The sequence below is a fragment of the Halichoeres trimaculatus genome, unplaced genomic scaffold (assembly GCF_033239565.1).
Source record: "Halichoeres trimaculatus isolate MK-OKI-2021-1 unplaced genomic scaffold, fHalTri1.1 fHalTri1_scaffold_21, whole genome shotgun sequence".
In the NCBI taxonomy this organism is placed as follows: domain Eukaryota; kingdom Metazoa; phylum Chordata; class Actinopteri; order Labriformes; family Labridae; genus Halichoeres; species Halichoeres trimaculatus.
Window position 1 is genome coordinate 19,831,716 of NW_027437199.1, and position 23,317 is coordinate 19,855,032.

At 41.1% G+C, this 23,317-nt stretch overlaps 1 protein-coding gene across 1 annotated transcript in view; it reads right to left on the reverse strand.

The window, feature by feature from the left end:
* The window catches only part of prickle1b (prickle homolog 1b), a 36,689-nt gene extending 22,050 nt beyond the window's left edge, over positions 1-14,639 (reverse strand). The window contains exon 1 of the mRNA XM_074698079.1: positions 14,426-14,639. The gene's annotated coding sequence lies outside the window, so the exon portion shown is untranslated. The remainder of the gene's footprint in view (positions 1-14,425) is intronic.
* Between the last annotated feature and the right edge of the window lie 8,678 nt (positions 14,640-23,317).

Consider the following 23,317-nt stretch of genomic DNA (forward strand, 5'->3'; position numbering starts at 1 on the left):
CTTGAGCTTTTAGTCCCACCTTTATCCTTGCACATGCAGCCAATTACTCTGTCGTTCATGTGGATTTCCTGTAAATCCCTCTGCTTCCCGCTGACTGGTGCGAGTATGTAGAGGAATTATGCTTTCTCGTTGCTAGGGCTGCTTTAAAAAAAAAAAAAGCACAGAGGCTTCCCACATACACGCCACGAGAACGTTATTTATTATCATTATTTGTAATGATCTGGCAGCTCTACCTCACTTAAACTTCTAAATACGAGTCATTACCTGAATCGGACTGCATGCGAGTCCTTGATGGTCCCTTAAGGCTAAAACGTCTTGCCAAGTTAAAGTATCCTCTTGGGTAAAATAACAGTTTCATCAGGCAGCTGGGTTATATATCCAGTGTGGAAAAACAACTGATGATTGATGACGAAATATATTACTCTCATTTCACAGTAATGATAAGTGAAGTGGCAGGGAGGCAGGTAATGATATGAAAGCAGGTGTTTGGATTGCACGTACACACGACTGCATGAAGGCTTTGATTGTTTTAGAGACAGATAACAAAAAGTCACAGCCAAAAATCTTTAACTCTTGTCAGAAACATGACAGCAAGAGGAGTCTGATACACTCTTTTTCCTGGGTTTATATTTTGAAGATGTAAGACATGGGTTGATAAATGTATCTACTAAATCTTCTGATAAAACAACTTTAAAAGTTTGTTGACTTCTTGAAAAGTCGAGTTTTTGTCTCAGACTTTTCATGCATTGGCTCTGAATGTGATAAATCTACAAGGCTATCTTCATCCACAGATGTTTGACACCAGTGCCAGAAGGGAAGATGGGAAACGGACTGATTCAGTGTTTGCTGCTCACTTTATCAGGTGCTCTGGGTCAACTGGAAATAAGCTTTGGAGCAGGGCTTTCTGCTCCAAATGCTGTGTCCTTAAAAGGCTCACCGTCTGTGTGGGAGCAGCCCATATTTATGCTCTTTCCAAATCTGTTAGTATTTAAAAGTGGGTTGAGCCCAGGTCCTGACAGTTTGTGCTCCATTTCCTTATTTCGTGGAAACTGTTTGTTTAATAACAAAGTGTGTCACATCAGTGACCTCGAATTTAAGAGTGATACCCATCCCAAACATTAAGAGAATCCTGGTCATTGCTCTATGTTTAACCCTCAGCTTCAGTCTTTTGTCCTTGCTTTGCATTAATTTCTGCAGGTTTTCTACTCATTTTCGGCAAGTACCAATGAAAATCATAGGGGGCAGTGTTGGGTAGGGAGGAAACCACAGACTGTATGAGGCTTGTAACAAAATGTCACAACAAGAAGAAAGTGAATGTCTCAATGCTGCTTCTAAATTAAAAAAAACATAAACATAAATTGACCTCCATCACCAATGATCTTAACTTTTGACTCTGAACAGCGCCCCCTAGCTGATGCAGTGCATAAAGCAGGCCATATCATATTGTAAACATAGATATGAAGAAAGAATTCTGGGTGTTCCAACTGAACATGCAGATTTTCAAACCTCAATCCCTGAATCACCGTATCTTTGCGAAGCATGATGGTGGCTTCATGACACATTGGAGGATCGGGCCTCAAACACCAAAGTCTGGCCAATCAGAGGAAAGGGGATTTGAGTAGTGGGGAGCCCAAAGCCCTGTTTCCACCAAGCGATTCACCTCAGTTTGTCTCGGTACAGCACACGTTGTGGCGTTTTCTTTGACCAAAGAAGAATGGCGAATATTTATAAAAGATGCTAACAGTGCTCTATTTTCTAAAAAGTAAATTTAAACAAACGGCTTCATGCCAGCATATGGAATTAAAGTATATAAATATTTTTCACATAGCTTCTTAAGTATATGAATTTTGTTGACTCTTGTAATCACTGTCTATAAGCTAACTAGCACCAAAAAAGCCAACCAACTGTGTCAGCATCAGTCCGGTTGATTTTGTATATAGGATTTGACACTGATGTATATGGATTTTAAATGAGCTAATGTATTGTGTTTTGTAATAGTAGTTTTAAACATAAACAGTTATGTAATTGCATTGTGATTGTTGTAAATCTGCCCAGGGACTGCAGATGGAAATTAGCATTTGCTAAATCTGGTACAAAGCATCTTTTCTATTGAAAGATTAATGTATTTGTACATGGTCTCTGTCAAATAAATCAATAATAAAAAATATATATATAATAATAATACAAAAGAAATCAAGTGGCGTGTTAGCATTGTGGAATAAATAGCGGGTATTTAGCAACATATCCCTCAGTAGATGGTAGGGACCAAAAAAGAGCCAAAAGGTGAATGGCTGAAACTCTAATTAGATGCTAACAGTTCTAAATGTTTTTCCGCAAGTTGAAGTTACAAGCCTCATGCTAGCATGCCATCAACTTTAAAGTAAGGTCCCAAAATTACCAAGTACCAACCCACTTTTTGGTACCCTTCAGTTGGGGTGCCAGACATACCGATCCCACCCCAGAAGGTGGAGCCAGAAACACTGCAGAGCAGTGATTGGTTGAAAAAGTCGTCATTTCCCTTATGATTCCTGTTACAAAGTTGCTCTTTGTTTGCTGTGTTTTGTTTTTCTTCTTTGTTGGATTTATCAGCTGGGTTCACTGTGTTACTATGTCGTTGCGCTTTTGCGTAGCTGATGTGGTTATCAGCATCCACCTACATGCCACCTACCAGGAAAGGGCATGGTTGGCTGTGGAAACACAAACAGGATCAGGCTTTACCGATCCAACCCGTACCAAACTGTACTGATCCAAACTGGACAAATTGGTGGAAACATGTCTTTAAAGAGACAGCAAACAAAGTGTTTCAGACAGAGGCTGAAATGAGGGTTTTCTAAAACAACAGGGAGAGAAAAATAGTTTTGTTTTGAACTGTAAATCATGTAAAGCTGCTACGGGGGCACCAGAGGGGCAGAGTAAAGACTAAAATAGGAACAATACCCCCTCTTTAACATTCAATCCAAAGTAAAAGATGGACCTAAGCCTTAGTGTGTTTGTAAGTAGAAGAGAGAGGGAAGAAAAAGCCCTTTGCATCCCATCCAGCTCTAATTTGATATTGTGAAGTGATGCATTCCTTCTTTAATGGGATTCAGAGGTCACTGTAAGCACCACCATGAAAGGAGTGTGTGTGCACGAGTGTGTGTTTGTGATTTAACTTAATAAAACCTCCAGGCTGCAGCGATAGCTCTCCCCTCACGTACAAAACGCTATCAGTCAACAGGAGAGAACGATCAGGCTGGTATTTATAACTGAAACAGAGCTGAGTGACGGGGTCATGATAAAAACATCAGGAACCAGATTTTCTTGTTTTTGTTGACGGGGAAATTTTCGATTCGTGCAAAGTTTGCTTCACTTGAATGAGAAGGAGAAAACAAGGGTTCATATTTGGGCCGAACAGAAAGATAAACACAGCTTCTCTTTTAAGTCAGTGTCCCAGATAAACTGTCAGAAGGCCGACAATAAAAGATAAGAAAGCTCTTGTTCTTGTTAACAGGAAATGAAAAGGGACAAACTCCAGCTGTCAGGAATAAGCCCGTCTTATTGTTTCTGGCCTCTGCAATGATTCAAACTGCTGTGTCGTTACGTGCAGCCCCTTTATCAATCCAAAAATCCATCTGAGTGATTTACAGTGTGTCTCACGGTCCAGCCAAAGTCAACACATAAATTCAAGCTTTTAATAAGCCGTGCCAATCAAAGGAGATACAAGCAAAACAAATGTGTTTGAGAAAAAAAATGAAAGCCGGAGAAGCGAATGTAGGAACAGACACATCTGATGACATATCAGGCAAGACAAGCAGCGGCGTTGCGTCATGTTTCGTATGGGAAAGCTGTGTGTGAGCGCGCAAATCCCACATGAATTTCAGCAGAGGAGATAGATGTAGGCCAGGGATTGGGGTTGTGTACACAGAGGCTTAATGACAGGACCCTGGAGGGATGGCACATTTAACACACACACATTAACCGGCTGTCTATTACACAATCTGCTCTCTCCTTTTCTCATGATTTAGCATTGGAAAGACAACTCAAGCAGGGGAGCGGCAGGGGGTGGCCATGTGGGGTCTGTGCCCCACTCAGCAGAGTTATCAAGCTAGCATATGTGAAACCATACAGCCTTGAGAGGCTTTTTTGACCACTTTCCTATAAGTTACCAACAAAAAACCCAAAATGAGCTTCTTAAAGGGACAGATAGCTTGGCACGGCAGCATTAGTGTTTTCCTGGTGGGTTTAAATGCCACGAAGGCGTCAGATTTTGAAGCTATGTGTGATGTGAAGGCTGCTTTGAGCACAGTGCTTGAATAAACACACTATCACAGGGAAAGTGGGGTGACTCGCCGTTCTTGCGGGGTGTTTGTCCCCCTCCCTCCTCTCCCAGGGACTTGTGGTTGAATCTGGCCAGAGCAGCCGCTGATGGCATTCCACACCGACCCTCGAGTCGCAGGCCTGAGGTTCATGGGTAAACAGACGACCCGTTTGGTGGGCTTGGTGTCCAACTCCCGTCTGTCTCTCCTCCGGGGCTCCACTTCTCGTCTTTCCTCTCAGCCAGCCATATCCTCACATGGCCTCTCTGTTAATTCAGACCTACCTGACAGTTCTGACTAAAACCTTCTGGGTTTACTATCTGTCCCGCTTGGCGACAGCCTCGGCTCTCTAAACACACACTGAAGACTAATCTGCAACAGATGGGAGACGGGCCCGGGGAGGAAGTAGTATAAAAAGGATACACAGCATATTTGTACCCCTCTGAAGCAAACGATAGGGTTTCAGCCGAGTTCCAAGCAAAGCCGGAGGAGGCTTGTAATGATGTGCGCAGCGGCGGCTCCCAGGGGCTTAACTGGACATATTACTCAGAGATATAAGCTCTCCATCCGCAACCAGATGTCTGAAAGACCCTGAGGGGGATTCTTGGGGGCTTTTCTCTGAAGGGAACATGCACACACACTCATTCACACACTCTAAAAGCTATAGGTAAAAGTGTTGGGTAAATAAAAACATATGGAAAGCAGCAAATGTGCACAGATACATACATGTGCACACACACCAACAGGCCCACACATGTTGGATTTCACGGGTGGCTGCTTGGAGATAATGAAGGCTTTAGCTCCTCAGTTTACTGTCTGCTTTTTGAGGTCATTAGTGTAAACACAAGAGACATTCATTACCAACTCATTAATGCAAGCGGCAATTCAAAACTGCTTTTCAGGCAAAAACAAGAAACGTATGGATCTCATATCGCCGAAAACAAGGCGACTCTCAAACCACTGTTTGTGTTTTGTTTGTGACAAGCTTGCGGAAAGCCCCAAGCTACACTAGCTAACCACCACAAGTGAATATCTGTTGCATTACTCCTAGCGCTGAGGTAAAATGTCTTAGCTGAAGGATATGTTGCTGCTTGATTGCTCGCCACAGAGTGAAAAAGGCAGTTGGTGGCATGCTAATGTGGAGGGAGGTTATGTAAGAAGAAAGTGTTACTAAAAGTAAAAGTGCAGACTTCTCTTTCAGGAAAAAAAATCATCTAGGAATAGATTAGTGGCTAAAACTCTAACACAGACCTGTAATGAATTATGTATTTGGCCTCACGGGGCAGCAGAGGAGCGTTGGCCATTGATCTTTTGCCTCTGTTTTGGTCCATACCATCTCCAGAGATAAACACTTTTTCATTTTATGGTTCACAATGCTAACCAGCTATTTTATTTATTTATCCTAGTTAGCTTATTGACTGTGATACCAATAAAGTCAACAACAGTCAACTACTCAAGAAGCTACATAAACAATATATTAATACATAGGGATGGGTACCTTGCACATTTGAAATGATACGGTACCGATGCCAGGTACCTGGCAATCGGTACCGGTACTCAGCGGTACCAATTTTTGGTACTTTTTTGTGTTTAAGTGGTAAAAAATATCAATTAGTTTCATAATAAAACACAAATATTTCTTCAATTTAACATATTTGATCTTCAATATATAACGTTCCAATGCTGTGTTTATGTCCAGCATGGAAAATCATCTACTCTTCCACTTCCTTACACTCACAAGGGTGCGTTTAGGTACCAAAACATGGTAGTTTTTTGTACGTGAATCAGTACCCAGTACTTTTAACAGAATTCGGTCAGTAATTATAAAAGTACCTAATTCGGTACCCATCCCTATTATTTTATTTAACTTCCAAAATGATAGCATGCTAGCATGAAGCTAGTAATTCCGTTTTCTAGAAAATAAAGAGCACTGTTAGCACCTGTTTAAAGTTTTGGCCATTCATCTTTTGGCTCTTTTTTGGTACCTACCATCTACCAAAAGATACGTTGCGAAAGACCCATAATTTATTCCACTGTGCTAACAGGCTACTAACAGCTTTGTTTGTTTTTGGCTTTTTTGGTGCTAGTGAGCTTATGGACAGTGATTACATGAGTCAACAAAATTCGTATTCTTAAAAACTTATGTAAAAAATATTTATATACTTTTAACTTAATTTTCCAGCATGAATCTGTTTGTTTAAATTTGATTTTTTAAGGAAATAAAACACTGTCAGCATCTTTTTGAAATACTGGCCATTTGTCTTTGGCTCAGTTTTGGTCTCCACCACTCCTAAAAATAGTTTTTTCTAAGTACCGGTTATACTTTTCACAATGCTAACTAGCTAAGAATTAGTTTTTCTTTTTTTATGCTAGATAGCTTAAAGGCTGTGATTACAAGAGCGTAAACAAAAAATATATACCTAAATTGGGACATAAACAACATTGATATACATATAAGTTAATTTTCTGGCATATAGCTGCTAATTCTCATTTGCTTCAGAATACAGAGCACTGTTAGAATCTACTTGCAGTTTTGGCTGTTCATCTTTTAACTCTTCTTTGGTCCCCACCACCCTCTGAGAACAGATTTTGATTGGTACCTACCTATGCTTTATTATTCTATCCAGCTAGCTTCTATCTTTGCTTTTTAAGAGGCAGCAAACATACAGTGGATTTTAAGAAGATTGCAAAATAATAAATAAATAATGACAGGATGGGAAAAATAGTACATTTGTGTGCCAAAACAAAACAAAACCCCAAACACAGCGTATTTTCACAGCTTTAAACCAGCTAGCTGCCGACTTTGTCATATTTTAATGCTGGACAGCGAATTTACTGTGAGCTTGTTGAAGTCAGCAAAAAAACTTAAACTTGAGAGAGTAGGTAAAGTGATCCAAAGTGCGTGTGCAGGCGAAAAACAAAATGAGCAGAAAGATCCTAAAAATATTTGACAGAGCTGAGAGGAAATATGGATGCCACACTGTTGGCGCTGAATGCACAGTTTTTGGCAAATTCTGGCTTGTTGTTTTCCCCACCCTCACTTACTGAGCACTTATCACAACAGCTTATTTCCTGACTCCGGGTGGCATCAGATTGGATGGAGCCATTTCCCTCTCCGGGTAAATTAAAAGGCTGGTATCCCTGTGGGACGGAGTGAGGCGAGGAGATGCTGTGACAGATAAAACGTGTCCCCCTGAGACTTCCACAGGCGACCACCCATCGGCCCAGAGCTCACACACGCAATGTTATCTTAAATCTGTCGCAAAGCCACAAAATGCTTCTCTATCTGATCTGCATCTGTTTTAGCCTGCTAAGGATAAATAGTTACAGAAAAAGATTCGATTTAGAGGTTAAAAGGAAACGACAGATCAATATTTAGGCAGAGAAAATAGCTCAAGCTGTGCCCGATGAGGATGGTAGAAGCACGCTGCCCAACACGAGTCCACATGAAGCCAATTAGGGGAAAGCAGAGAATGTTGCATTAATGAACTCTTCAGGAAATGAATTTATCATACTTTATTCATGTTGTTTTAATTTGGTGTGGGTCTGAAAATGCTTGTTTTTTGCCAACTACGGCTCAAGAAAGACTTTCAAGATCTACCTTCTTCTAAAATTCCCCACATTTGCATTCTGGTGCATGGAAAAAAAGACTTTCTGCACCGTGCATGATGCAGGTTAAAGAGAATTACTCACGCTCCCAGTTGCAGGTTAACTGTGCATCTTCAGAGCGGCTTGTGATCCATGTTTTACATCATTTGATAGATTTATGTCAGGCTCCAAACATCAAACTGTGAAACCCAATCACTAAAACATTGTATGGACGACGCTGCACGCAACAAACCAGATACTGTTATTGAGACCTTTAATGTTTCTCCTAATCAAACTGAAGCTATCATTAGCGCTCCTCCTCAGGGGGGTCATTTGATGAGATGTAATTATGTGGTTATTCTGCAGAAGTCGTGTCTCCATATAGAGACCCAGCTTCCATCTATAGTGTTTACTATAACTCCAGTTTGAAAGCCGTTTAATTATTATCATCTAATAATCATCACCTTTAATGTCTGCAGGAGCACGGCGGCTGGCGACTGGCAGCGCTGAGGCAGGTGTGTGTATGTGAGGTTTTAATCATCATCAAATAGAGCTGTGTGTATAGGTAATTAAGGTGGTGCCGATTCGACTAACTCGCAGGCACGAGTCAGGAACTCTCAGCAGTTTTGCATCGCTTAGCAAGTGCTGCGGGCGACTTTATTTCAGCAAGTTTTAACAGAGCGGTGAGGAACTCCCTCTCTGAGTCCATTACTCAGTGACTGATATTCGTCTAAGCCTTGGATTACTTTCCCTCCCCACAAGCTGACCATAATACCAGGCTTGAGGAGCCAATGTGGCCTGCAGGGTTTGGTCTGTAACCGCTCAGTGTGCACAAGGATCACGATTAGTGTTTCACAGATCAGGGACTGACACACTCACATTTACACACCCGCACCCTTGGACTCCTCTGAATATGGTCTACGGCCACTACAGACCAACATACACACATAGTTTTTGCTTCTCTTTCAACATTTATTCGGCAATAATTCCATCAAACCTGAAAAAAAATGTCAAAAGACTGAAGCTGGCCAGTAATTTTAGTTCTTTGCTGATGACTTTAAAATCTCACACTCCAAAATATAAAATCTAAGCCAGTGTTAGAGTCTTATTTATTAGAATAATGGTGTAATTAGACTTTATATGAGCCATGTGGTATATCAATTGTATTAGAGAAGTATAAGATGTTTTTTTTTGTTTTGTGTTGTTTTTTTGTTTTTTTTTTTCAATATTTGGATCCCTTGTTTTTGAATGCAGAGTATTATGAAGAAATTTTGAGTATTTTTACTTTAATATTTTTAAATCCTACAAAATGTTGCTTACACTACAAAAAACTGAGATGTTATTAAGTTTTTGTTTTTTTTAACTATTTCTTATAGAATTACTGGAAAATGCTCGAAAATTTGCTTGAAACTAGAAAAATGTCTTAATTTAAATAACTTTTCGCTTGTTCCAACCTTTTTTTTCTTCACATTTTTACAAGAAATTCAGTCCTCATGTTGGTCTTAAATAACTTGAAACAATATTTTTTTTCTGGAGTGGTCAGGTGAATGTGGCTCTTATTAAATTTTAAAAGACTTTTTCCACTGTTTTCTACATTTTTTTTTTTTTTTGCAGTGCAGTTTTTCCATTAATGAAAAGTTCTTTTCAAGAGTTACACTGCATTAACTGAAACCTCAGGGAGCGTTATGTCTTATTTCATGTTAAAAAATCTCATTAAACTAAATATGACCTACATTTAAAAAAAAGAACGATTTTAAGATATAAAGAAACAAGGAGGATGCTTGTGTTGCTTTTAAACTCTTTCAAGAAAATCAGGCGTCGTTTTTATCTCTCAACATCTCGAGATAAGGTTGTTTTTTTGCACTTGTCAGGAAAATATGACTCATATTAAGTGTAAGGAACTTAAAACAACACATAACACGTGCTTAAACATCATGTTTTGCAGTGCAACTCTTGTGAAGCACCCTTTGCTCAAGAAAAAAGAAGGAAAAAATTAATAAACTGAGCAAAATTTTGCAAGATTTACAAAATAAAACTACAAAAATGCTTAATATATATATATATATATATATATATATATATATATATATATATATATATATATATATATATATATATATATATATATATATATTCTCAAACATTGGATAGACAACTCGACCTTTTTTTTTTTTAATCTGATTTTTGGCCAGTCAATGGTAAAAAAAAAAAAATAAAATGAAAAAAAAAAAAAAAAAAAAAAAAAAAACTCATAACAAAGACACAGTACCACAGCAGACTTCCTCAGAAACCCATTAGACTACCTCCAAATTTGCCTCTTACAACTTATGACAGAAAAACACCCACTCAGCTGAGCAAATGCTGGCTAAAGCCTTGGTTGTAAATTTTTAGAAGTTTGAGCGACACAAAGTGACTTTCTAAATTTTCCTTCTACCATAGAAAGTCTTTGTTTCAGGCTCTGTCTTCTGTTCAGAGATCAGATCTTCATTGTTCGTCTCTTTAAACTTAACTACTGTACACAGGATAGCTGCTTGGCATGTGTGTGTACACTGTGTGTGAGGGTGTGTTTTCTGAGGTCTGGAATGATTTACACAACCCCACACTCGATTAATTCCAGTATGACAGCACAAACCTGCCTGTGTGTACACACGCTGCTCTGAGGTAGTAGGCTGACAGAGGCGCACAGACAGAACAGTGTTGACTGGCTAATAGACGGAGGTCTCACTCTGACTTCTTTTAAACACACATAGAAACACACACAGGCTTCACATTCATGTTTGTTTCTCATTGGTTTCATTTATTTAATCCAACGCCATGAGCTCAACTCAAACTGTGATACAAGAAACGTGTTAAAGCTGCAGCACTCGCCTCAACGACAGGCAGCGAGAAACTGACGCACAAAACGGTTCAAGTTCAGGGCTTAAAATCAGTGTTTTGAGCTAACCAAGGATTGTTTCTGTTAGTTCAAGTGTGAAAAACCTCCCCTCAGATTAAATCTGGAAACATGACACATCTCGAGCTCTTCAAACGGCTTCACCGCTGCGATCAGATGAGGTGTTTTCAGCTAAGGAGCCAACAGCTCTAAATCCAGAGCACCCCCGGTCACCGAGCGAAAATGATTTTCCAGGAGGGAGTCCAACAATATCAAAACAATCTCTCGGCTGGATTTCCTCTCTGGCACTCAAACCTTTACTGGAAGATGAGAATCTGGGCTGCATATGAGAAAAGGAAGAAGTGTAGGATGAGGACTGATCTGGAGACACGGCTCTGAAAAACGAGATGTCAGTTTAGAAATTGTCCGTGAACAAAAAGTGGAACAGCTAAAAGTCAAAGATGTTCATGGTGTCTGTGAAGCTTCCATCCTCATTGGGTAGAAAAACTTTCTTTAACTGCTTTAACCTTTCTCATAACTTTCTCATCTTGGTTCTCTGCATTTCTTAAACGTTGAAACCCTCCAACCTAACATCATCTTCCCTAAATGTTTGGGACCAGTCATGCTTGCTCCTTGTAGAGCAATGGATAGAAAGCAGATTAAATCAAGCAGGGTTAACTTTTCCAGATTTCTTGAGGAGGTAACAAAGAAACAAGATTGAAATGAGAATCAACTGAGAAGCTTGATACACCTCTCATGTGTGTTTGGTAGAGTAAGGAGCGTCAGCTAGTGTTTTGCAGTGCAACTCTTGTGAAACACCTTTCGTTTATAGAAAAACCGACAGAAGATGGGAAAACTGAGCAAACGTTTGCAAGATTTACGAACAAAACGATGAAAATGGAAGGAACCAAGTCAAAGTACAGCTAGTCCTGAAATATAGGGAAAAGTGGAAGTGGTACCCCTACACTGCAAAAGAGTAAAGCTGAAGCGGATTTATCCCACCATTCCATAAAAATGTCTTGTTTCAAGTTGTTTAAAGACAAAAACGAGGTCTGAATTGCTTTCAGCAGGTAAAAGAAATCTGCCAATGGTATAAGAAAAAATGTGTTTGTGAGGTTTTTTGAAATCAGAATGTCTTAATACAAGAAACTTTTCTCTTACCACATTGGTGGGTGTTTTTTTTACTTGTTACAAGCAGTTCAGACCTCATTTTTGTCTTAAAATGACTTAAAACAAGACTTTTTTTTGGACTGGTCAGGTGAATGTGGCTCACATTAAATCTTTTAATTGAAAATAAGAAATAAATACTTGATCAGATTTCAGTTTTTTGCAGCATGAATGGGTCTGAACATTGACAAAATCCATTTAATAACAAAGCTTATGCGAACTATATTTGTCTCAAATTTATCTCTTCATTTGATTTTAGTAAAAAAATAAAAAAAATACAAAAATCTGGGGTTTTAAATATCGTTGAAGTCCCAACAAAAGATCAAAAGATGCTAAGATGGAAATGTGAAGGAAACGTTTTTTTTTTTTTTTTGATTTTGTTTTTTTTGTTTGTTTGTTTTTACTGTCGAACACGTACAGGTCATTTCCATAATTTTCTATTATTGTTATTTTAACTTAGCTGACTACTGCTAAAGCTGCATGTTAAGTAGGGCTGCACGATTATCGCAATCGCAATCGCAATCGCAATCGCAATCGCAATGTCAGCACATGCAATTCAGGTTTTTCTCCATGATAACCAAGCAAGTCTGTAGACTCATCATGACACAACCTTTTTTATTAAATCGCAAGCACAATCGCAATCGCAATATTGTCCACCTAATCGCAAATCGCACCTTTTCCCCAAATCGTGCAGCACTAATGTTAAGGAGACAGTATATGAATCTTATCTTGGCTGGTTAAGGCAGATAACTGCTCATGGATGAGTTTGGTTCAGCTCAGATTTCTGCCTGTAGGATGAAAATCTGTTTTGCTAAGCTGTAAAGAGACGACTATAAACATTGCAGCATCAAATCTGATTTTGTTTTTCAACAATCCTTGGCTGTTAACAGGAACATACAGAAAAAAACCTATCACAGTAACTTACTGCAGGAATTAAGGTAAAACATGTTGCTAAAAGCTGATTGGAGGATGAAGTTCTGTCTAGAGCTTCTCTATCGGGATGCTCTCTCCTCTTATGTGAAGCTGAAGAATAAAACTCCTCATTTTTTCCCTTTTTTCTCCTGATGTGGAATATTAAATTGTATTTTAGAGTCAAAATACTTCATATGACTATAAAAGGCATTAAAAGTACTGTTCTGAAGAGTAAAATCAGTGTGTGTAGCTGACGTAGTGTAGTAGTTGAGAGAACCGATCGCTGAAACTTCATCCTGACTCTCCCATGTGGTCCAAATGGCTAACCAATTAACAGCAGCTTAACTCCTGCTTCCAAACACCTATCTCTCCCTATCACACACACACACATACACACACGCTCAACCACACAAAGCAGATCCTTGACCACACACACATATGCACACACAGGTAACAGACGAGCTGATACTCATTAACAAAGGCTTAGCATTGCAGCGTGTGTACCCCCAGCATAGTGCAGCACAGCGTGGCCCCCCACAGAGAGGAAACACACCTCCAGTCACCTGATCCCTCAGCTGCTCTCATCCCCAAACAGCCAGCTCCACAGAAGCTGTCACTCAGTTACCCACACCAGTTACCAAAACTCCAAGCTCTGCTGAGGAATGTTCACTTTGAGATTGAATCTTCAAGAGGAAACCTGCAGACTAACTTTTGGTGATCCAGCTCTTTAAGGATTTTAGACTCACACTCTGATTCTCCACACACTGACAGCCTCCAGTGCAGCATCTTTAATAATCTGTCCCACCACTAGGGGCCCCCACTGGCTTCAACTCAGATCACACAGCTCTGAAAATCATCACGAGCTGAATATTCAGAGTTTAAATCTCTGTCCTTTGAAGATATTTTTATACATATGAGATCTCATAACAGGCCTTTGTTCAAAGTTTGATTCTGGAGCATTTGGGCTGAAATGAAAAAGACAAAAGCACACCACTCCAAAGTTTGTTTTAAAGAGTCCGTTTATGTCTGCGGGCTGCTCTGGAGGAGAGAAAATGTCTCTCTTGTGTTGTGGCTTGACTTTGTGATGTCTCTGTGGTCAGTCCGTCAACACTGATGTGATACTGAGGAGCAGCATGAAAGGGCTCTGAGAAGTGGGCTCGTAAAGAGAAAGGAAAAGGAGCAGACAGGCAAAGAGAGACCACCTGAGTGACAAGCAACAGCTGAGTTCACACATCTGGAAACCAAAACGCAACCCTCCATTAGGTGCGTCTTTACGCGCAGACACTTTCCGAGCTGAACCCCCCCAGACTCAACCACAGATTCACTTTTTTCTCTTCACCTTCAGAGGAAACGTCTGAGCCTCTGCTGTCTGTTCCCTCCAGGAGAAACTGAGCCCACTCATTTTCATCTCACCTTGTTGGTGCGTGATTCTCAAAAGAAAAACCTCACCACTCAAAACTTTATCTTTTTTTTTTTTTTATCCATGATCTTAACTTTAATCACCCTCCACCTAAAAATCCTCACACAATTCTGCATCCTTGCACGAAGATGCTAAATTAAATCGATTAAATAATCCCAAAACTTCACTTACCCCTCAGCTGCAGCAACTCGCTCCGGGTTCGAGGTGAATATTCCGTTTTTTGCAGGCTAAAACCACGACGATGGAGGCATCCGGGCGTAGTGCACACGAAAATCTCAACTCAGCGCAGTTTTAAGTCCTGGAAAGGCTCTAAAGATGAAGTCTCTCAGCGCATAATCGTGGATATAAAGAGGGACAGAGAGAGTTGAGGACGCGGACCAGGGTTGAGCGCAGCGCAGCTCTGGCATCAAGTTAAAGCGTCGAGAAATGACATTAAGGCTGCTCTGCGCCGATTGGCTCACACATGAAGCTCCCCCCCTCCTCCCTGCGTCCGCCACACACACACAGAAACACAGAAACACACACACACAACTCTCCTTCACACAGAGAAAGGATACTGTAAACATTCACGACTTTATAGAAGTGAGTCCACCTGGTCTATTTTGTGCACAGACTGGCGATTTCCATTAGGATGTATGTGATAAATGTGTCTTTTTAGTGGGCAAATACGCACAAAACTCTTCAAAAACTTTAAGAATTCTTGAAGTCGAGCTGTGTAGATGTGAAAGCAAAAATACAAAGTCCCGTCCTGTTCTCTGCTAGAGGTGAGGATGGCAAAACATGGGTAAGAAAAGGAAAATAAACCAACGTCTGTGACCAGAGTTTCAAAAACGTCTTCGTCTCCTCAGTCTGTGGATGTTTCAGGCTCTTTCCCCAATGACTATGTTCATTTTAAAGACTTTTACTGGCAGAAAAGAAGTCATCATCACTCAGAGTGGGAAGCCCTTTGTCTTTAAACTGAGGGTGACTCCACTACATCATGAGACTGCTATTTTTAATAAAAACCAATGACTGCAGCACGGGCGCAGTCAAAGTGATGTCACCCATTGGTTTCCAAAGAAGAGGTTTTAAAGCCAAATGATGGTGTTCCCCCTTTTCAGAAATGCTGACTCAGTCTAACTTTTGGTTGGCATGTGGTGCCTTCAAACAGAGTCATGTTTACTGCATTCACTAAAAGAGTCCAACATGAACTTTCCATTTTTGATATCATGAGTCTAAATCTTCTGAAAACCTCAAGGTCAACCAATTGGATCCAGTTTTACATGACTGCATCGTTTTATTTTGTAACTAGGGGGTCTGGAGTTAGGGCAGCAAAGGCCCCGTTTACACGACAACGTGTCATCTGAAAATGCTAAAACACAGTGAGAAAACATGGAAATGCTGAGGGACTGAAAACGCTGTGGTTCCAGGCCTATAGTTGGTGCTATAGCTGTCCCCTCTCCCAATGTTGTCATTTCTTATCTATTGCAAGGGGCGCTTCGTAGCTGACTGCTCCTTGGTTCATCCCATTTCTGTGTGCCCCATGTTTGTTTTCTTATATGTTTTGAAAGGGATGTAACTGAAATGAAATTTCCCCTCTGAGATCAATTGAGATCAAGTATTCTGGTTCTGATTCTGATTTTACAGAAGACACTTTTGGGAGAACTCTACCGCAGCAGAGTTGAGCTGATCATCTGTTGTATTGGTGAATACTAAGAGCAGAAGATGCACATTTTGTTGAAGACAGCCAGCAGATTCAGCAGATTGAGAAGCACAAGCATAACTTGGTAGTTCGCAACGATTGTAATAACAGTATTGTTGGACTGTTGTATGCGCTCAAGTGAAGCGGAGTGTGATGTCAGCATTTCCACTGAAAACTCTGGCTTACTGTTTATACGGCAACAGTGTCAGCGTTTCATAAAAATCCCACCCTGGAGGCAGTTTTCAAAAGTTTGCGTTTTAGGTCGGCTGAAACACCGTTTCCATGTAAACGGCTGACAAAACTTTTGCGTTTCACCCTAAAACCGTTGTTGTGTAAACGGCTCCTAAGTCAGCCAACATTAATAAGAGCAAAATGAAGCAAAACTAAAGCCCCGATTCCACCAAGCGATTCAGTTTAGTTTGTCTTGGCATGGGGGTTCCCTTAGCCCCATTTCCACCTAGCAGTCCGGTATAAATCAGTACAGTGAAGAACAGCTCGTATCCGTAAAACCTGATGCTGTTGTCTTGGTAAGCCATTAGTCACATCAGCTACATAGTGCGACACAGTGAACTCCCTGATAAATCCTTAGAAGAAGAAAAACACGACACAGTAAACAAAGAGCAACAACCGTGAGGAGAAAGACAGCTGCTGTCACACACCATCATGATGAGTCTTTTGACCAATTTACAGACTGCTGTGTTTCTAGCTCCACCTTCCTGGGTCTGAACACTTTGTCTGGCACCCCAATAGAAGGGTAACAAAAAGGGGGATGGAACGGCCAGGTCATTTGGGGACTTGTCCCAGTTTTAGTCAAAGGAAACGCAACCAAATGTGTGACGTACCAAGACTGACCAAACTAAACCACTTGGTGGAAACGTGGCGAAAGTGCTAAAGAGGGTTGTTCTGCTTTCCTGTGTCGTAAACATGGAAATAAGGTATCAATGTTGGATTTTCAGACTAAACTGTACTGATTTTTGAAACCACTACAAATTCAAGTCATTATATTAAGATCCCCATCATGCATTGAAGGGGCGGGCCTTGAACACCAAGGTCTGCAAATAGCTCCACCCCTGGTCCCCAGAGGGCTGGCCAATCAGAGAGAAGAGTTTTGGTTTTGTTTTGTTTTTCAGTTTTAAATCATGGTAAACTACTTTAAGCGAACCAAATGGACAGAGTAAATCTTAGAAATAGCACAACAACCTCCAACAAAACTCCTTTTGATGAATCTTGTTTTATAGTTCAATGGAAAGAGCATGAAATCTCATACCGAGGCTCATTTTAAGTCTTTAAGGGAACATTTATGGACATAAATATGGATAAAACACATTAACTGAGTGTCTTTAAAAGCTGCAGATCCAGGTTTGTGTAGCTTAGCATTTGGCCTGCGTTTACAGTCTTCGCTGTGGAGTCAGGGCAGAGAGAAGAGAAGTTGTTTGAATGTCCGTGAAGTTGGCAGCGGGACAGACACTGCAGGTCAAACAGTATGGCTTATTGTCCCTGCCAGCCAGCCGGCCGGCCCACACAGCGAGGGACCCACGGACGCCCTCGTTCACCCTGCTGGCTGCTGCTCTGACAACATCTGACAGCATGATTTACAGCTTCAATTCACATTTCAGGTTTAAGTATTTGAGCTAGTGTCCAAACAGGGAAGACGGTGGAGGAGTGAGTGGAGGTACAGCTGGAAACTGATGTAAACAACGGCTCTCAAACTTTTATATGATTGTTTTTAATGAGTTCATTTTGAGGCAGAACATCCTGCAAAACCTCCATGAGTGGTCACTTTTTTCTTTGTACTTTGACTGCTACTTTCCCCATCTAGCTGCTCTACTTTTCAGTCAGGAATTAGATCAACTTTCCTGTCCTGATTGGTGTCTTTCCTCATGTTATGTCCGAATAGAGCCGGCCTCTGTGCTTCGCCGCGGCTCTTTGTGCGCTCACACAGACATCTGTAACATTAAGCCTATTTACAGCAGACACAGACAGAGAGAGGGGTATAAAAGGTAAGCCTATAGGCCTACACATACAGCCAGAGAGGAAGCTAAGGATCAGTGCAGCGCGCCGGGCACAAAAGGGGCCTCTGGGTTAGTAAATCCAGCCTCTGACACTTATGTAGTGCGTGGAAACGTGGCGTGGTTGATGAACGTGTCTGAGCCACTTTGCACGTCCCTGATCCGTGTTTTAACTCGGTCCTTTCTCCTCCTCCTCGAGTCCTCTTTATGGAACACTGCTTTGAAAACAATACGGATTGATGTGGGTCTGAGCGCTTTGTGATGGCGGCTTGAGCAGTGAATGGCCATGAATGGCAAACTGCTGTAAAGAGGTTATCTTTCCATCAGGGTATCTGGTTCTTAGAAGGCGTGTTAGCCGAACTACAAGAGGCTCATCTGTCACTGGGTGGCCTTGTTAGTTATCCAAGACTTTTTATTAAATCCTTAGGGAAATAAAGTTAGCTTTTTTTTTGCTTTCCTGCTCATGTTTGGAAAAGAACTCAAATGTTTCAAGCATTTAATTACAATTCTATTTATATGGCACTTTGAAAACACCTTGTTAAAAAGTGTTTCACAAGATTAATCAATATTTCTAAGATGAAGGAAATCGGACTGGAAACAAAGTGACATCCATTCATAGACAGCAGCAAGACAGTTATGGGATGGGCAGTTTATCAAGGTTTGAGCAGAGAAATAGATTCGAGTATCATCAGCATAACAGAAATTTTGAAACATCAGGGAAATTTTTTCAGCGAAAGCATCTAAATGGGAAACATGGGGGGCCCCAACAGCTGAACCTTGGGGAACTCCATACAGTAAAAAAGCAGAAGAGGATCTGAATCGTCATATTGAGTCATTTAAAGGGGCTGTGAGAACTTTCTCAGTGATCTTGAAAAAGTTTCCCTTCTAGATATCATAATCCACACTTTAAAATGAGATCACTGGCAGCAATATTGCTGGTTACACATTGTTTTAAATTGCTACTTCTTAGCTTCCTCGTCGGGTCTAAGAGAACCGGGTTGATTTACTGCACGTCTAGGTCTCTATGACTGTCTATGACCTGCCGGCTGGTGAAGTTTAGTAGTTAGAAGAGAGATCTGTGTTTTTCTCTGCTGAAAATGATTTCTGTGATTAATTTTGTAGTGATGGTGGACACTGGAGCCTAACTGTCAGACAGAAAAAGGACAGAAGAGCAGAAGAAAGACAAACAGGAGAGAGATAGAGCACGGGCTAAAGGCTAACAAAGGGGCTAAGCTCTTTGTGCTAATGTCCATTCCAACCTGCAGTCAGCAGTTATTCTGCAGTGGTCTGTTCAAACTTGAGAGTCTATCAACAAAATGAAGAGTGAGGTTACGTTAGCTCTGATTGGTAGATGACAGGCAGGACATTGCTAACCAGGATTTGCTAACGTTACACATTACAGACATGTCTTAGAGTACCGGGCTGCCAGCTGTGCTAAATAGAGACAGCAACTAAACTACTGAAAAAATGACAGTGTTTACTTGTTGTCACGTTAGCCTACAGCTATGTCGGAGCACCGGGCTGCTGATAGCACTACATGTAGCTGGCTGCTACAACGTTTGCTTGATGTCACGTTTCAAACTGTAACACTACATAACTGTACTGATAAATACCTTACCTCGGCGCGTTGTATCCAGCAAAAAGTTATCTTGAACAAAGACATTTTTTTTCAACCTGATCTCCGTTTAAATCCAAAACAAATACACACCTCACTAAAAGTAATTTACGACAGTGTGCAGAGACTCCGGGCCACAAGGTGGCGAGGGAGTCCAATTAAAACAGATTCTCCTCATAGCATCTTTAACATCATTCCTCTTGTCACATAGAATAAAACCCAAGTATATTAACGTGATGAATGGTCACAGTGCTTTAATCACAGTCTGGAAACTTGGTAATCCTGGTGAAGAATTTTTACGAGCAGATTCTTGAGCAAAACTGGAAACAACCAGCAAACACTGAAAAACTCAAGCTGTGTTTCTATCACGACCAATGATTTTCAGCACAACAGTGGCGTTACACCCTGAGATTAAAAACCATCTGATAACAAATAAAACTCAAAGAGTCACAAATACAGAGTCTAGATAAAAGCTTTGAAATTAGCCTTAGTTAGGCTAGCTGGAGAAATGGTTTTCAATACGCCCCTAAAAATCCATCTCCTTTCCTGGTCATGACCCATCAGCCCCCTCTCCCTGTGACCCTGTATAACCCAGCTCCAAAACCTCTCCCCCCTCTTTGTGTGAATGAGGTAAGTGGTTCCAGATCTGGCCTAAAGGAAAACTGTCAATCAAGCTGTGGGAATCTGGGCTTTGCTGTTTTGTAATGGTCCACTCTCCCAGAAAACATCATCAGGAGGAGACAGTGAAGTGGAAAACTGCCTGAACCATGTTCGGTCTTTACTTCTGACTGTTTCAATGAAAATAAACTCAGGGCTGAGTGTCTTTAATGGAAACAAAGATTATGTACTTTAAAGTCTTTGTATGTATTCAAACTCAGGATGGTATATTATGGTAAAGAATCTAAAGTCACCTATCATCACTCATACCTGTGTCTCTCTGCTCTGTTATTACTGTATCAGCTCATGTCATCTGTGATCCTACAGGCAGAGAGGGGCTGGAGGGCTGAGGGGGGCCTGTTATCACTGAGCTGTCGTCAGACTGAAGACAGGGATCGTTAGCTTATGCAGTGTAAGGATCTACATCTACAGTGGCTGACTGTTGTATCTGTTTTTCAGTTTAATGAATAAATATTTATGATCTACTTTCTTTTATTTCTAGCAGTTATATCACCTCACTTCAGTCTTAAAGAATGATTCTTAGAGAGGGAGTCTTGTGCTTTTCCATATTTTAAACCTGGAGATAAAGTTACAACACTGGATGTTCAGACTAAACTTGTGCAGATCGTCAACCTCTACATGTTCATGAGTTTTAGAAATCTGTGAATCTGTCTGTAAACTGATCAAAATGCTCGGTTTTAAAGACAGCGCCTGACCTTCACAGATCTTCACGAGATCTTTGCAAGATTGATGACAATGAGGTCATCACATTAGGATCTCCTCATTGGTTTATGACATGTTGGAGGGGCAGCTATGGGCAACATCAAGGTCTGCCCATAGCTCTGACCCTGACAGGCCTCCTGAATGTTGGCCAATCAGAGTGAAGGGGGTTTGTGGGGCAGGAGGCCTTAAAGTGACAGCAGCTTAATGAAGCATCTCAGAGGCTCAAAATAAGAATTTTGTAAAACACCAGTGAGGGAAAAATAGGGACTTTTTAAAGCTGTTTACATGTCAATGTTTCATTAAAAAATGTACAGTGAAAAAAATCTGCGATTACACAGAAATGCCAAGGGACTGAAGATTCTGTAGTAAGAATACCAGGCCTGTAGGTGGCGCTTGAACTGTCTTGTCTAATAGCCACTTTTGGTAGATCTCCACTGAGGTAGAGTTGAGCTGATCATCTGGTGTATTGGTGAATGTTAAGTGCAATAGTGGAGCAACAGATGCTTGTTTTGTTAAAGGCAGTCAGCAGATTCAGCAGATTAAACAGCAGAAGCACAACATGGATGTTCAAGACAATCGTAACCATGGTACTGTTGTCCCGTTGAATGCGCTTGCGTGAAATGGAGTGTGACGTCAGCGTTTCCACTGAAAACGCCAGCTAAGTGTTCACACGGCAACAGTGTTGGCAGGGTTTAAGAAAAAATCCACTCTGGAGGCTGTTTTCAAAAGTTTGCGTTCTGGGTCGGCTAAATCATCGTTTCCGTGTAACTGCGAGGCCAAACACAACAAAACCTTTGCGTTTCGCCTTAAAACCGTTGTCGTGTAATGATATTATAGAGGAACCAGAAGGGCAGAATGAAGACTAAAAGCACAATACCCCTACTTTAAGAAATTTATCTCAGCTTTCTTGTCCAAGGTAACATGAGAACAACAAGTCAAGTGATGCTCGCTGTGCATCTAAACTTTCTATTCTCAATAAGAGAGTTGAAACTTTCTGCTTCCTTTCTCAAAACAAAGTGGTAACAGTATTTACCAAAACTTAGAGCCATTTCCTTTAACACCCACAGAAGGTGGTGGTCACTAACTTGGCTGTCTTTGGCTTACTTTGTGTTGCCTCAGCTTATTAGTAATTCAGTATGTTTGCTATCTACCCGTGTAGAAACTAGAGTCCAGTTTCCTGTCCGAGGGAACAGCCTGAGTCATTTTTTAAAGGCGTAACTCAAAATGACAAGTAGACCTTCAAGGGTGAGATGTGGTGTGACACAGGAGAGGCTTAGCCCACTAATTAAACTAATTCAGGTATTTTTATGAGAGGAAAGGGTCCGAGTGGACGGAGTGGAACGCAGTCTTTCCTCATTTCTGACATTCCTGCCATCTGTGAGAGGTAATTGTGGGATGAAGTAAATCAACAGTCGATGCCCCCCCACAGGGACTCTCTCACACACACATTCAGATGTACACAGCTTCCTGACTCACTGGTGTGGTGTTTTTTTAGACAGGTGTGTGTCAGTGAGTGAGTGCACCGGTTAAAAGTTAATCCCATTAAGTGGATGTGCTGTTCGTTGCTCCAGGCACGTCCAGTTCCTGCACACACAACAACTCCTACGGTGATACCACTCAAACTCCACTAATTAGGCTAAGGACGTTAAGGACATCCGGTGTGCTACCTCCAACCTGCGCAGGACCTCCAGCGGCTAAGCCTCCATAGCTGGCATACCTGAGCACTTTGTCAGACACTTGAACCCCTGAGAGCCGTGCTCTTTAACTCTTCTGTCTCTGACCATGTTTGGGTGGTCGTTCGGCTTAGCTTGAGTGGAGGGAAGTCGTCACGTCGCTACTGGCGGCTTCCTGCTGTGTCCTTACTCTTCAACACAGTTGCTGGACATGTCATTCACTTCATGGCCAAAAGAGCAACTCTTGAATGTCATTAAGTATGAAATGGTTCTTGAGCTGTGTAGTTAAGGGGGCATACATGTGAAAAGTTCAAATTTAAGGGTCCTGATGCCTCTCATAGCTGATGTGTAAGAGTTGGCTCAAAGTGCTGAAAGCCACATCTCAAATCTGAGCCTTGATAGGGCAATGGTTTAAATCATCACATTGATGTCTGATTCCTTTTTGGGGGGTGGGGGGGTGTTAGTATTGTGTCATTTTTCTGATTTTGGGTACAGATAAGTCAAGTCCCTGACACTACTAGCTTTTCTCTTATGTGCCCATCTTGCATTTCCATGTGTTGCCTTTGTTTACAACCCAGCTAGCCACACGTGAAGGATTTCTATTGTACTCGAGAGGAAGACTGTAAGAGTGAGTTGTATGCTGCAGTTCAATGTAGATAAAAATGATCAATTAGAGCCAGGCCTTGACTTGATGGCTACTGATAA